Here is a 16,164-nt window from a genome sequence, read left to right as displayed (position 1 = left end):
CTTTGAGTATTATTAAATGCAAATTAAAGACTTTTTTTTTTAAGTAAAACTGAAGGTGTTTTATTTGATGTAATAAGTGAAGTTATACCTTTGCAAGGGCAATCACATTTTCCTAAAAATTAATTTAACTCAGCCCTAATTAGGATACCAAAAAATTCATGCATTTTAAGTGTATAGTTTGATACATTTTGACAAATGTAGGTAGTCCTTAACGATGACCTCAGCCAAAATATAGAACATTCATTTACCGCCCCCAAAACTTCCCTTGTGTCATTTTGCCATCATGCATTCCCCTCCCTAAACCCCCAGGTCCAAGCACCCACTAATCCTTTTTCTATCACAACGATGTTACAAACAGAAATTTTTCTTTCACTTAGCATGATAGTATTTTTGCAATTCATCTATCAGCAGTCCATTCCATTTATTTGCATGTATCAGCAATCCATTTCATTTTATTGATGAGTAATATTCCACTGTATGGAATGGAGGATTTTTTGTTTTTTTTAAAAAATATTACATTTTGTTCATTCATCCATTGCTAGACTTTGGGATTATTTCCTGTTGGGGCTATTGTGAATAAAGCTGCTATAAACAGCCAAGTTTTTGTGTGAGTGAAAGTTTTCTTATCTCATGAGTAAATATTGAATAGTGAAATTGCTGGGATGTATATTTTAACTATATATTTTTAAAGCACAACTGATGATCGGAGTAGCAGTAGTTTCATTCCTTACAAAACTTAGTGTGGTCACTCATTGAATTTTATCATTCTAGTGGCTAGGGTTGCCTAATTGTGATTTTTTTTTAAAGATTTATTTATTTATTTATACAAGCACTGGGCACAGTCAGAAGCGCGGCAGGGTGAGAGAATTCACCAGAGCCAGAGCGGGGAGCAGAGCAGGCTGAAGGACCGAAGCACACTGCTGAGGGGAGCAGCGGGCAGCAGGAGAGGTCTGCACGCCATGCGGGACCCTCCTCCGGTGGCCACGGAGCAGCCAGGGATCGAACCAGCGCTGTGGAGGCTGAGGGCAGCTTTGCAACCCAGTGCTCAAACACTGTGCCACCAGGGAGGCCCCTAATTGTGATTTTTAATTTGCATTTCCCTAGTCAATGTTGAGCACCTTTTCATATGCATATTGCCATTATTTTAATATTATTTAGTATGATGTCTGTTCTAGTCCTTTGCCCATTTTTTTTTTTAAATTATTTTTTAGTTATTTATGCTTACAAGAACTGGGGTGTAGGCCAGAGGAGCAGGGAGTGAGAGGATTCACCAGATAGAGTGGGGAGCAGGAACAGGCAGATCTACTGAAGTATGTGCTGAGGGGAGAAGCCAGTGAGATAGGAGAGGTCTGTTGTGCCACATGGGCACATGGGTTAGATGCTTGGCTGGGGATAGAACTCATGTTGCAGTGGCTGGTGATAGCTTGATAGCACTGAGACTTTGACCCCTGCACTGCCAGGGAGGCCCACTTTTGTCCATTTTAATTGCTTTGCTTATCTAATTGTATTGTAAAATGTATCTTTTAGATACAAAAGAACTTTTAGGTTTGCCCTTTGGAAGGGCAAAACTTTTTCATTTTGATTATATTTATTAATCTTTCATTTATGGTAAGTGCTTTTATGTCCTACCTAATAAAGCATTATGTAGCCCGACAAGCAAAGATTTTCTCCTTTGTTTTCATCTTGAAATTTTATAGTCTTAGCTCTTGTGTTTGTAGCTTTATTTCAAGATAATTTGTTTAAGGTAAAGACTGAAGTTCTTTTTTGTATATGCATATACTTTCATATTGATACAATACTCTATTGACCATATATGTGTAGGTCTATTTTTGAACTTGATATTGCTGTCATTATACAAATATTACATTGTCTTTATTGCCACAGATATATTGTAAGCCTTAAAATCAGGAAGTTTTCCAACTTTGTCCTCTTTCAAGTTATGTTGGCTATACTATACATAAACAGAGACATGAAACTCTAGCTAAACATTAGAAAATTGAATCAAGGAATATATATGAGGATAATACATCATGACCACATGATGTAAAAGAGTAAAAGATTGATTGGTTTAATATAAGAAATGTGATCAGAATAATCGATTGCATTAACAGAATAAAAAGAAAAAAATTATATTTCAATAGATACTCTAAAATATTTATAAATTCAATATCCACTTATAAAAAATTTTAGCAAAGCACAAGGAGGCAATTTCCTCAATCTGATAAAAAAAAAAGACCTACAAAAAAAATTACAGCTAATTTTATACTTAATGATGAAAGACTGAATGCTTTAAGACTGAATATTTTTGTATTCCTTCTATGCATATTTTGAAGGCCTACCCTCCAATGTAATGGTATTAGGAGTTGGGGCCTTGGGGAAATAATTTGAAATAGATAAGATCAAGAGAGTAGAACTATCATAAATGGGATTAGTGTTTTTATAATAATTACAAGAGAGCTTATTTCCTCTCTTTCTTCCTTGAGGATGTAAGAAGTTAGTCATCTGCAGTCTGAAAGAGGGTTCTCACTGACCAGACTGGCACCATGAGCTCACACTTCCAGTCTCCAGAACTATAAGAAATAAATTTCTGTTGTTGATTAGCCATCCGTTTATGGTATTTGGGTACGGCAGCCTGAAAGGGCTAAGACAGATGGCCACTCTTACTGTTTCTATTCAGTAAACTATCTAGTTTAATAAAGCAAGAAAAAGAAATAAAAGCTATTGATTGAAATAGAAGTAAAAATATCACAATGTTACCAAGTGGTGGACTCACAACCCTCTATGCATAGACCATATTCTTATGACATCAGGGTTTTGATAAAAGTTTTACTACAAATCAATTGGCAAGGAGAGAGGAGATAAACTCAAATCTGCCTCCTCACTTAAGAAAGCAATGGGGGGGCCTCCCCTGATGGCACAGGCGGTTGAGCGATGCACTATGAAGCTATCCACAGCCTCTGTATCTCCAGTTCGATCCTGACTGGCTGGCAAGGGTCCCACATGGCACTGCAGACCTCTCCTGTCACCCCCGCTGCTCCCCTCAGCAGTGTATTTCGTCAGCCTGCCTGTTCTGTTCCCCACTCTGTCTCTGGTGAATCCTCTCACCCTCCCGTGCATATGGCCTGTACCCCAGTTCTTGTATAAAATAAATAGATCTTAAAAAGTAAAAAATTAAAAAAAAAGAAAGCAGTGGGGTTATATAGATTTTTGGGGACAGGGGTTGAGAGCAAAGGAGTTATACTTTACTGGCTTAAAAAAAGTTTAGAAGAAAAGAAATGTGGAATTGGTTGAAGTTCATTGCAAGTTAGAGGGAAGTTCGTACATGGAGAAGGATGAAGAGGCTTTCTTCAGATAACTAGAGTTTTGAATTTCTGTGGTGTGCCCCTCACCTCTGGGCAGCCCCCTTCCTCTGCATTTGCCATCTGAGGCCTTGAAGTTCAGCTCAAGATTAGGTGCTGCTGTTTTACTAAGGCTGGGTATAGCAGCCTTAGCAAATGCTAAGGCTGGGTATAGCATTTGCTGATAAGGTTCAGCTTCTGCTGCCTGTGAAAGCAAACCTCAAAGAGAAAAGTAAGATGGTTTTGTTAGTGTGTGTGCTTTAGGGTTTGAAAGCAATTTAGTTAATTAATCTTAGTTACAACAATACAATTGTCTGTATATTAATTCCTAAGGAATCTACAAAGAGGCTACTAGAATAAGTGACTTAGCAAAGTTGTAAAGCTCATGATGAATAATGAAAAAATAAACTATTTCTATACTATAGCAAAGAACAGCTGGACATTAAAACTAAAAAGCAATAATTTAAAATACCAAAATAGGGCCTCCCTGGTGGCCTAGGAGTTAAGTCTCAGTGCTATCATAGCTGCAGCCTGAGTTCAATATACCCAGCCAGGGAAATAACCCACATATGACAAAGCAGACCTCTCCTGTCTCACCTGCTGCTCCCCTCAGCAGTGTATTTCAGTAAATCCAGCTGTTCTGTTTCCCACTCTGTCTCTGGTGAATCCTCTCACTCCCTGCACCTCTGGCCTACACCCCAGTTTTTGTACTAAATATTTTTTAAAAGTACTAAAATTATGTAATATTTAGTCATGAATTTAATGAAATAAATGTTATACCTGTACACTCAAAACTGTTTAGTTTAAAGACCTATTTAGTAGATGACTACACAATCAGGGATTGATAAACTCAGTAAATTGTTGATCCCACACACTCAGAATATGTGTACATTGAATGTAATCCCATTCAACATCCCAGAAGCTATTTTATAGACAATAATGAGCTACTCTCCAATTTATGTGTAAATGTGCATGCTCCAAAAGGAATTCAGCCATTTGTGTGCACAGTGGCAAAGGAAGCAGACCCATAGCATGAAAGACTTTAGTATAATTAGTCTGGAGAGAAAGGATTTCAAATAATAGTTTCCCATTAAAACTCAAAAAGTTACCCTTCCCTTCATGGGCAAATGCTCAACCAAACAGGCTCAGCCTGAAGCCAGGCCACTGAGACCCAAATCCTTGCTGCAAATCTAAGGTACCTTTTCGCAAGGAACCACAAGAAAGGGGTTAGGCAGGTTCCAAAGAGCTGGGACAGTGAAGAGACTCAAAATATTAAATATTTCAAAATAACAGCTAACATTGTCTCTGCCTTGGACCAGGAGCAGCCTTTCCACATGTTTCTCACCCACAAGACTTGCAAGTATCTCTTCCAAGTGTCTCTGCCTGTCTCTTCTTGCTGCAGAAGCAAGAAAGCAGGAGATCAAGAGCATCCATGTGTTTAGTTACAAGCCAAGCATGGCTCCGTGACTCTGTCTCTAGTTCCCAAGAAGTCAGATTCATGGCATGTTGGGAGTTGTGACCTTCAGTACCTTAGATCTCTTCAGCATGGAGGTAGGGATGGACTATGAAAGCACTGGGGTGGAGTTCTTTTAGGATGTAGCTCACAAACTCAGAGTTTGCTCAGTACTATTTTACCAATTCCATATGCACTTGAAAAGAATGTGTATTCTACAGTTGTTGGGTTATAATTCTCTTAATAGCAATAAGGTCAAATCCCTTCTCACAGGGATTATAGTCCACGCTATCCGTTGTCCAGTGCCTGAAAACAGTTCATATATTTTATTCAGCTTTAAATTTCCTTATGGTAGAAAGGAAAGTACAAAACCATTTACTCCTTTATGGTCAAATGTGGAAGTTCAAAACACTCAAATTTTGGAAACTTTCTTGCTTAATCCACAAATATTTAATATAAATCCCACCATAAGACTATCAAAATGTTGAGCTCAGTAAGAAAGAAATTCTTGTTCATTTTAAACAAGTAGAGATCTATGAAGAAAAAAAGAAAGAAATGAAAGACAAAAAGGAGATCCACCTTTAAGAGAATTGATAGGGCCTCCCCGGTGGCGCAGCGGTTGAGCGCTGGGTTGCGAAGCTGCCCGCGGCCTCTGCAGCGCCGGTTCGATCCCCAGCTGCTCCCCGGCCACCAGAGGAGGGTCCCACATGGTGCGCAGACCTCTCCTGCCGCCCGCTGCTCCCCTCAGCAGTGTACTTCGGTCCTTCTGCCTGCTCTGCTCCCCGCTCTGGCTCTAGTGAATTCTCTCACCCTCCCATGCTTCTGACTGTACCCAGTGCATGTATAAACAAAACAAACAAACAAACAAATAAATAAATAAAAAACATGCCTCTATTTAAAAAAAAAAAAAAAGAGAATTGATACTCGGGCAGCTCTCTGTCCACCTGTGACTATGCAGGTGACTCTCTTTTTCTTTCTGCTATTCCTAATAAATCTGCCCTTCAAAAAGAAAGAGAGAGAGGGAGGGGACTAACACTAATCTTGGCCTCAAAATTGCTCAAGATTTTATATTAAGAGGCCAATCTTCCTCTCCTTAGGAGAATTGGGGAGAAAGCCGTTCAAAATACAAGTAACAGAGACTAGAAACCCTCCATAAATCAACCCCCTTAACTCTGTCTTGTAATTTGGGGGAAATAGCTATGTGTCTGTGTGTGGGGGTGTGTAGTTTGTGTGTTTTGTGGTGAGGATGAGTTAAATAGTTGGATAAATAAAGAACTCTGGTTGAGAGCAATGCTCTCAGTGGCATGAAGCTATCATAATAAACTAAACACTGCGGAGAAAGATTTCCAAAACTTGAGAGTAATTACTGATGGATGGTCATTTGATGGGGGCAGAGGTGGAGGGAAGGCCAACCATAAAGCTCAAAAATGCTTTTTTTGTGTGTAAATAAATATTTCAAGAGGCTGCTAAGATCTCTTCTCTTGAAACAGTATCAACTGAAACTAAACCGTTAAATGTATTTTTTAGAGTTATCACAGGAAAGAAACTCAGAGAAAAAAATATTTTCACAATGGATAGCATGTATACTCAGTATTTTGTTATCAATAGAAATATGACCCAAAGCAAAATGTATCACTGAATGTTTTCTGTACTTCCCTATCTAGGAAAGTTGCTTCCATTTTTTTCCCCTTATCTGAAATGCCTTTCTAAAAGTCAGATCACATGCCATCAGTCCCACGATTTTTCCTAAACTTTTAAAAGTCGACCTCGTCCTTTTCCTCTTTGAACTCAACTCTTACTTAATCTCTTTATTTCCTCTACCACTTCCTACATTGTATTATACTTATTTCCTTCATACTACGCTAGGCTTCTCAGGATCAGAGACAATTCGTTCTTATCTATATACTCAGAATAATTTATAGTAAAAGAAGCATAAAAAGTATTTGTTTGCATCTTTCATGAATGAATGAATGAAAATAGCGACTCCCAACCCCCCAAAGGAGTAATTTCTTCTTGGGAAGTCTTCTCTTCAAGATAGAGCGTGATTCTCAAGAATCAGAACAATTACGAATTTGCTGCAGAACATCTCACCCACTTGTGTTTACCACCTTGTGACAGAAAGAAATAATGACAGAAAACTATTCAAGTGTATGTAATCTTTTCTATTTTAAAAATGCAATGCTAAGTATTCTCTCTAGGTTTAAGTTTTATCTTCCCTAAAATAGATAATAATAATACCTCCTTCCTAGAGATTTGTATAGAAAATTAAATGTACCAAATATATTGCTTGTGACCTGGAAGTCATTTGATTAGTGATAGTTTCTGTTCTCAATTAATTAATTTACTCTATGCAGAACTCAATCTTTCCCTTACTTTTATTTTTTTTTTTAATTTATTTATTTATTTTTATTGATTGATTGATTTATACATACATGCATACAAGCACTGGGTACAGTCAGAAGCGCGGGAGGGTGAGAGAATTCACCAGAGCCAGAGCGGGGAGCAGAACAGGCAGAAGGACTGAAGTACACTGCTGAGGGGAGCAGCGGGCGGCAGGAGAGGTCTGCGCGCCATGTGGGACCCTCCTCTGGTGGCCGGGGAGCAGCCGGGGATCGAACCGGCGCTGCAGAGGCTGCGGGCAGCTTCGCAACCCAGCGCTCAACCGCTGCGCCACCGGGGAGGCCCTTTCCCTTACTTTTAATCCCCACTCACCGGATCCTGCATAAACAAAGAGCTTTACTCACATACAGATCTTCATGTGCATAGCAGACAAAGTGGAAGAAACTGACAGGATATTTTTGTCTTGGTCTCAGTCTGCTGATAGTGATGCCATTACCTACAAATGCCTGAGATACTGAGTCATGAATCCTGACTGCTTGTGACTAAACTTCCCCCACTGCCAGTGTTGTGGCTATGTATCTCGTCACAATTACAAGATGCGTCCAGGCAAAAAACCTGGGCACTTGGAAGAACAAGATTTATCACTCAGGTCCTCCAGAGTACATAATATGATCAAGGGCCAAACAACAGGTCCTAGGAAGAAAGAGAGGGAATGAGGGCAGACCTGGGCTTCTGTCTTTATGAGGGATGAGAGTGGGGTACCTAGGGTTTTGCTGGTCACTCTTAATTGGTGAATATAAAACAGAAGGGCAGAAATTAGGGATCACAAAGGGAAAAGCCAGGTCACCCATGTGGTTGGTTATCTAGGGTTTGCTAAAAGGGGAACTTCATGCATGGGGGCGGGATGGCCCGGTTCCTTATCTAGTTGTTTAAATAGTAGTTGTGTCACATGCTAGCAATGTGTTTAGTCAGTATGGATGTTTTGAAGTGGATGTTTCAGCAATGAAAATGTTAATGTCAGCCACTTACACTACAGATTTCTATCACAGAAACCTAACACTTTAAAACTGAATATTAGTTATACCCCAGTCTTAAAAAATTCCTTCCATCCATTTCAGGGAACTTCAGCTTCACCTTCCACTATACTGCTGAGCCCTTTCTCTACTCTCTTTTCTGCAATCCCTCTGTCTCCAAGTTTCTGTTCACTTACACAGCACAAAAGTTTAAGCCTCACTCTCCAGCCATCAAAGTCTTGGCCAAAACAGAAACCACTTTTCTCCTGAGAGAATTATTTTTTTCGTAGCTGTTGATCTAATAACTTTTACTTCACACCCAGTTACACACGGTATACATTTTGGAGTGCTAAGAAAGAATTTCATTTGATAAACACTTTTCACTATTAAATGGGGAGGGGGGTATTTTAAAATATGGACAAATCCTAAAAGTTTAAAAAAAAAAAAAAGCCCTGTACCTTATTCCAGAGAAACTATAGGTAAGTTCAAAAGTTCCTTGAGAATTCCAGGCTACACTGATGTGTACTCAATTCTGCTTTGTTGAATCACACAACATGAAAAATCAGCAAAGGAATCAGGAAGAATGTCAAGAATATGGCAGAGCTTTCAGATACTAACAAAACATTTCAGCAGCATGGCAAATATCCCTAAAGCAGCAGTGATCGCCTCAAAGGCTGCCATTTTTTTAGAGCAATAAAAGTACACTGATGTTAACTAATTCAACCCCCTCACTTTACTGATGAGTAAACAATGCCACCACCTAATTGATAACACAGCTGAAACCACAGTCAGGTTTCCTGACTCTAAGAACATTCCATTGCCTATGACATCAGGCTGTCATGTAGTCACTATCAAGTCAGGCCCCAGTGAGCATGTGATGAGGCCCCGCGAGGATCTAGAGAGTACTGTGAAGAGATAGAGATGAGCTTTGGGGACTGAGAGAGATTTATCCAAGATAGTACACCTTCTACTATAATCTGAATGTTTAGTTCTCCCCAAAATTAATCAGTTGAAACCTGACTCCTAAAGTGATAATCCTAGGAGGTGAGCCCTTTAGAGAATAACTAGGTCACGAGGGTAGAACACTTATGAGTGGATTAGTGCCCGTAAAAAAGGGGGCCACATAAGAATGCTCCCTTGCAGCTTCTGCCATGTGAAGTTACAGTGAACTAGGAAGTGAATCTTGACACTTGATCTTGGACTTCTCAGCCTCTAGACCTGTGAAAAATCAATGCTTGTGGATTACATACCACCTTATACCTGTCTGTGGTATTTTGCTATAGCAGCTCAAGTGGCCATGACACCTTCCTCAGATTAAATTAATTAACCTATAAAAAGAGGCCTAATCCTCCCCTCAAAGGCCTATTGTGGGGACATTTTAAAATATAACAATGCACATGAAATCTATCTTAATGTCTGGAATATAGTATGCACAAAATGAACACTAGTATTCCCCTTTTCTCAGTCACACCAGCATACAAGTTAGATTCAAGGCCAAATAAAGCCAAGTGGAAAAAAATAACAAATGCCTATAGTTGAGAGACAACAAACTATGTGAGCATTTTTATTAGTGTACTTTGTCGGCATTAAGTCAGGCTGAGTCTGTCTTTCATAGTGTCAGCTGGGCAGTAAGTGAAGAGAAATACATGGGTAGCTGTGCGCCAACATCTGTGTTGGAGGAATGGTTCATGCCAGATCCAGCCTGGTTTCCAGCCTGCACCATCCTCCTCCTGGCTCCCCACTCATTTCCCAAGGGCAGACTCAGTCTTCTTCTAGTTCCCAGAGGCAATCTTGACCTGGGGCCAGATTGCTCAGATGACTCCAACTCTGCATTTAGCTGCCAATGTAATCCTGACTGATTGCCCAAGTCTTAATGGTTGGGTGTCTGCCTGCTCTCCTACCTGATTCCCTGCCCACTGACTTGCTTTCTTCATTTCCCTTGATTTCTTGTCATTCTACCACACAGGCTTGGTAGAAAGCCCATTACCTTGTCACCGTAATCCCTTTTCCAGACAAAAATTATAATGGCTGCCTGGCACATAATGATTTTCCCAAAGACCATGCATTCTGTCCTTTAGTTATACCTGAATGACCCAAGAAAAGAGACTGCTTACCTATCATGTTCTTTCTTGAGAACTTTGAGATCTTAAACAGAGACACAAAGTGGAAGGAGATGAGTCACCTGTGGTAATCATCAGCAAAATGCTTACAAGTTCTTCCCATTTGAGAGGACTAACACTGTTACTACCCTGCCTGAGACTTGACTACACTTACCCAGTATAGATTTCGATGATACTTAAATTCACTGTGTCCTGTTCCTAGTTCAGAGCCTCTCTGTAGGGTAAGTAAAGTGTCAGGCTTTTCTGCCCTCCTGCCAGTAGGATTGATGATGGACCCCTGCAGTCCTGAATGCATGCCTGATGGCGGGCACCTGGAGTAGGGTGCGGGCATATGTAAGTGGATACACCTGGGCTGAGACTGGACCTTTAAGGGCGCCATAGAGAGCAGAACAGCAGAACAGAACCAGTGGAGAAGCAGAGGCTACGAGAGAACACCAGAGAGCCCAGAAAGAGTAAAGACCCACAGGGGACTGGGAGGCCTGCTAGCCTCCCGGCCCACCGGCAGCCCTGCCTGCCGGGTACCTGGTAAACATGCAGTAAAAGCCTGAGAAAGCCACAGAGGGCTCCAGGACTCCTCCTTTACCCCATCTGCTCGGATCATAGAGATCCTGCTCTGGCCCTTCCTGCTGCTACTACTGGCAGAGTTGGCAGGATGATTCGAATGCAGATGGGTATGGAGCCCTCAGAAGACCTCAGGAGGGACTGAGGAGTAGCAGACCGTGAGCCTACAACAACGCTGAAGGCGTTGTGGCAGCACAGGAAGTGACCAAAGTCCAGGACTTCCAGAAGAGCTAAAGATGCTGCAGGAGCACGGGAGGTGGACAAAGTCCTGGACCTGCGGGACAACACCTCGAGTGCAGAAGGAGACAGCCCGCGAGGACCAGCCCATGACCCTTGAGGCAGCAGAATCATCGGGGAAGAAAGGACCACGATTCAGAGTTCGCCAGTGCTAACAAAGGGAAAAGCCAATGGATTTGGACCAATGGACTTGGGCTGATAATTCTGCCAGAAGGCAGAGGAAACTTAGAAGGTTGATGTTATATTTTTGGGACCCTGGGGGTAGATAGTAACATTTGTAAACCCCAGGAGATGTATCAAAAAGCCAACTTAGAAAGGCAAAAGCTGGTGCTGGGATTGGGAAGCCCTGAGCTGTGGTTAAGCAGCCTAAGTATGCTAAAGAAGGCCAGTGAGTCTCTCAAAATCACCTGTGGGTGATGGCCTGCTCGTTGTCGAGTGAGGGTAAGGAGCTGAGCAACAGTGGGAAACGTGGGGGATGGGTGGGAAACGTGGCTTGTGGTGGAGCCCACAGCCAAAGAGGGGACTCAAGAGAGGCCGCATGTGGAGCTTGTATCCACAGATTCCCAATCCATGTGCATGTGCAAAGGGCTGGACTGAGTGCAGGGGTCTGCGAGTCACATTGGTGGCTATGAAAGCCAAGTGTTGGAGTGACCACAGACAGAGCCCTGAGGATTGAGCTATTCCCCCCAAAAAGTACAGAATCGCCAATCCAAGAATGAGTGTATCCTGGGGGTGGGTGTGGTGTGTGATTTGTGGCCCAGACTACAGCCAGAGAAGGCCAGGAAGCCTGATGGCTCCTGGCATGTGACGGCAGATGTGGTGAGTGGTTCCCCTCCCTCATATGAGCAGTACCTTTGGCAGCAGACATGATGGATCATCTTGTCTTTTGCCACTAGGTTGGTGCCCTGCCTGGACTTATTTGTGTTCTGTTGTATTGTTTATTGTTATATTCATTGTATTCTATTTACTCTTATGGGCCATGGCTGCAGTGTTCATATTGCCAAAAGAAACGTGTATATAACTTGTATAGACAGTCTGGCAGAAAACCCTGAGGGGGTGGATTGTAGGGTAAGTAAAGTGTCAGGCTTTTCTGCCCTCCTTCCATTAGGATTGATGATGAATCCTGCGGTCCTGAATGCATGCCTGATTGCGGGCACCTGGAGTAGGGTGTGGGCATACGTAGGTGGGTACACCTGGACTGAGACTGGGCCTATCAGGGCGGCGTCAAGAGAGAGTGGAACAGCAGAACAGAACCAGTAGAGAAGCAGAGGCCACAAGAGAATGCAGGAGAGCCCATAAAGAGTAAAGACTCCGTCACCCCTGCCTGCCGTGTACCTGGTAGACATGCAATAAAAACCTGAAAAAGCCACAGAGGGCTCCAGGACTCCTCCTTTACCCCGTCTGGTTGGATCATACAGAATCTGCTCTGTGCCCATCCTGGCACTACACTCTCTTTCAGTGAATTCACCAAACTGGACCAAATTTGAGAACACAACAATACAGATGATATTTAACATTGATATTTGTCTCAGGTTCTCCTGAAACTTCAGTAATAGAATTTCTTTGATTGTATTTATTTACTACATATCCATCCACTCACCTTGCTACCACACACTAGACACTGTCCATGGGCCTGGGGTTATAAAATACAGTACACAGCATCCCTCCGTTTCAACATCATAGACCAGTGAGGGTAACTGCTACACCAATAAATAATTAACATACAAAGGATTAAGGTACAAATATGGGTCAATGAAGTCACAGGTGGGAACAAACAAGTGTGTTTTAGAAAGGTGGTCAGGAAAATAGTTAACATTCAACAAAGTCGCTAATGTTTAAAATGAACATTGTAGGGCCTCCCCTGGTGGTGCAGGTGGTTGAGCATCGAGCTGTGAAGCTGTCCGCAGTGCCGGTTCACTCCTGGCCGGCCGGCGAGGGTCCCACATGGCGCAGCTGACCTCTCCTGTCTCACCCGCTGCTCCCCTCAGCAGAGTATTTCGTCAGTCTGCCTGTTCTGTTCCCCGCTCTGTCTCTGGTGAATCCTCTTACCCTCCCACAATCTGGCCTGTACCCTGGTTCTTGTGTAAAATGAATAAATAAATCTTTAAAAAATAAAAAAAATTTTAAAAATTTAAAAATGAACATTGTAGAATAAGGATAAGATCAGCAAGAGAAGAGGATTGTACCTCTTTAAGAAAGCAGTAAGAATGGCAAATTTGTTAATTACTCAACCTTGCAAACTTATTCTGACATATATATTACTGATGTATTTGTACAAGTGACAAATGACTTTCGCATAAAAGTGACCATTGATGCACTGAAAAAGAGATTAAAAATGGAGGGAGATAATGAACACAGAGGCAAAAATCCTCAATAAAATCCTAGTAAACCAAACTCAACAATGTATCAAAAGGATAATAACCATAACTGGGCCTTCCTGGTGGCACAAGGGTTGGGCACAGCACTGTGGGGTTGGGCACAGCACTGTGAAGCTATCTGCAGCCTCTGCAGCATGAGTTCCATCCCCAGCAGCCAGGAAGCTGCCCACATGGCACAGCAGACCTCTCCTGTCTCACTTGCTGCTCCCCTCAGCAGTGTATTTTAGTAGATATGCCTGTTCTGCTCTCACCCCTAGCACCTCTGGCCTGTACCCCAGTTCTTGTATGCACATAAATCTTAAAAAAAAAAAAAACCCATGACCAAGTGGGATTTATTCCAGGGACACAAGGATGGTTTGACATCTGAAAATCAATTAATGTAATTCATCAACAAAAAGAAAAATAAAAACCATATGATCATATCAATAGATGTTGAGAAAGTATTTGACAAAGTTCAACATCCATTTAAAATGAAGGTCCTCAAAATTCTTGGGATCAAAGTAACATACCTTAATATAATAAAAGCCATATATGACAAACCCACAGCCAATATCATTCTCAATGGTAAAAAAAAAATTGAATACCTTTCCTTTAAGAGCTGGAATAAGACAAGGATATCCGCTCTCACCACGGATTTTCAGTATAATACTAGAAGTCCTAGCGAGAGGAGTAAAGCAAGAGAAAGACATACAAGGAATCCAAGTAGGGAAAGAAGAAGTAAAACTATCATGATGTGCAGATGATATGATAATATAGAGAGAGAACTCTAAAAACTATAGAAAAACTAATTAAAACAATAAACCAGTTTAACAAAGTAGCAGGATAAAAAATAAACAGAAAAATCAGTATTCTTCCTATATGCAAATAATCAGTCTGAAGAGGAGGACATTAAGAACACCATCCTATTTTGATGAGACTCAACAACAAAGAAAATAATCCTGTCAAAAAATGGGCAGAAGAGCTAAAAAGAAACTTCTCTGAAGAGGAAATGCAAATGGCCAACAGTCATATGAAAAAATGTTCAACATCACTTGTAATCAGGGAAATGCAAATCAAACTACCATGAGATACCATGGTATCTCATGAGATACCACACCAGTGAGAATGGCACATATTAAAAAAAACTAGCAACAACAAATGTTGGCGAGGGTGTGGAAAAAAAGGAACTCTCCTGCACTGTTGGTGGGAGTGCAAACTGGTCCAACCACTATGGAGAGCTGTCTGGAGATTTCTTGACCTACTAAACATAGAGCTTCCATATGATCCAGCAATTCCACTCCTAGGTATTTACCCAAAGGACACAGAAACATCCATTCCAAAGAACACCTGCACCACTATGTTTATGGCAGCACTGTTTACAATAGCTAAGCTTTGGAAACAACCCAAATGCCCAAAAATAGATGACTGGATCAAGAAGATGTGGTACATATACACCATGGAATATTACTCAGCATTCAAAAAAGATAAACACATGCAATTTGCAGCAACATGGATGGCGCTGGAAGGGATCATGCTCAGCGAAATAAGCCAGAAAGAAAAAGAAAAATACCGGATGGTCTCACTCATAGCAGGAATCTAGAAAACTTAAATAAGGGACCAGGAAAATGAATAACTATAAGAAAGTGAAAATCAAAATCAACAAAAAACTATGAACCAGAGACACACTATGGGGGTGTGGGGCGGGGAGGGTAAGGATTGGGGTCAAAATGGGGGGGTTGAAATTGTATGGGGAATATAAAAATAAAATTTATTTAAAAAAAAAAATTGTACTCAAGGGCCTCCCCTGGTGGCGCAGGCAGTTGTGCGCGGAGCTGTGAAGCTGTCTGCAGCCTCTGCAGTGCCAGTTGGATCCCGGCAGGACGGCGAGGGCCCCACATGGCACAGCAGACTGCTCCTGTCTCGCCCACTACCCCCTCAGCAGTGTATTTCATTAGTCTGCCTGTTCTGTTCCCTGCTCTGTCTCTGGTGAATCCTTTCGCCCTCCCACACATCTGGCCTGTGCCCCGGTTCTTGTATAAATAAATAAATCTTTTAAAAAAAAAACCACAATGAAGAAACCACCTCACACCAGTGAGAATGGCCTATATGCCTATCAAAAAAACTAGCAACAACAAAGGCTGGTGAGGATGTGGAGGAAAAGGGAACCTCTTACACTGCGGAGGACCCTCAAACTATTAAAAATGGAGCTACCATATGACCCATAAATTCAACTCCTAGGAATCTACTCAAAGGTCACAAAAACAGTAATTTAAAAGGAAACCTGAACCCCTATGTTTATTGCAGCACTATTTACAATAGGTAAGATATAGAAACAACCTAAATGCCCAAAAACAGATGACTGGATCAAGAAGATGTGGTATATACATACACAATGGAATACTACTCAGCAATCAAAAAGATAAACCCATAGTGTTTGCAGCAACATGGATGGAACTAGAAGGGATTATGCTCAGTGAAATATGTCAGAAGGACAAAGAAAAATATCAGATAGTTTCCTTTATAGGAGGAATATAGGGAAAAGAAACAATGGGTCAGGAAAAAAAAAGACAAAACTAGCAGGCAAATTATAGATCTGAGACATTACAGCAGGGAATGGGGAGGGGCAAGAAGAGGGGTCGAAACAGGGGAGAGAAGAGTACAAGGGATTATGGTAATGGTTGACAGGGTGATGTGATTGTGGGAGATTTATGGGGACTACACCTGAGGGGAGAAATCAAATATTGT

Source organism: Talpa occidentalis, unplaced genomic scaffold, assembly GCF_014898055.3.
Source record: "Talpa occidentalis isolate TD23 unplaced genomic scaffold, MPIMG_talOcc4v2.1 talOcc4.7, whole genome shotgun sequence".
NCBI lineage: Eukaryota > Metazoa > Chordata > Mammalia > Eulipotyphla > Talpidae > Talpa > Talpa occidentalis.
Note: the sequence above shows the minus strand (reverse complement) of the source record.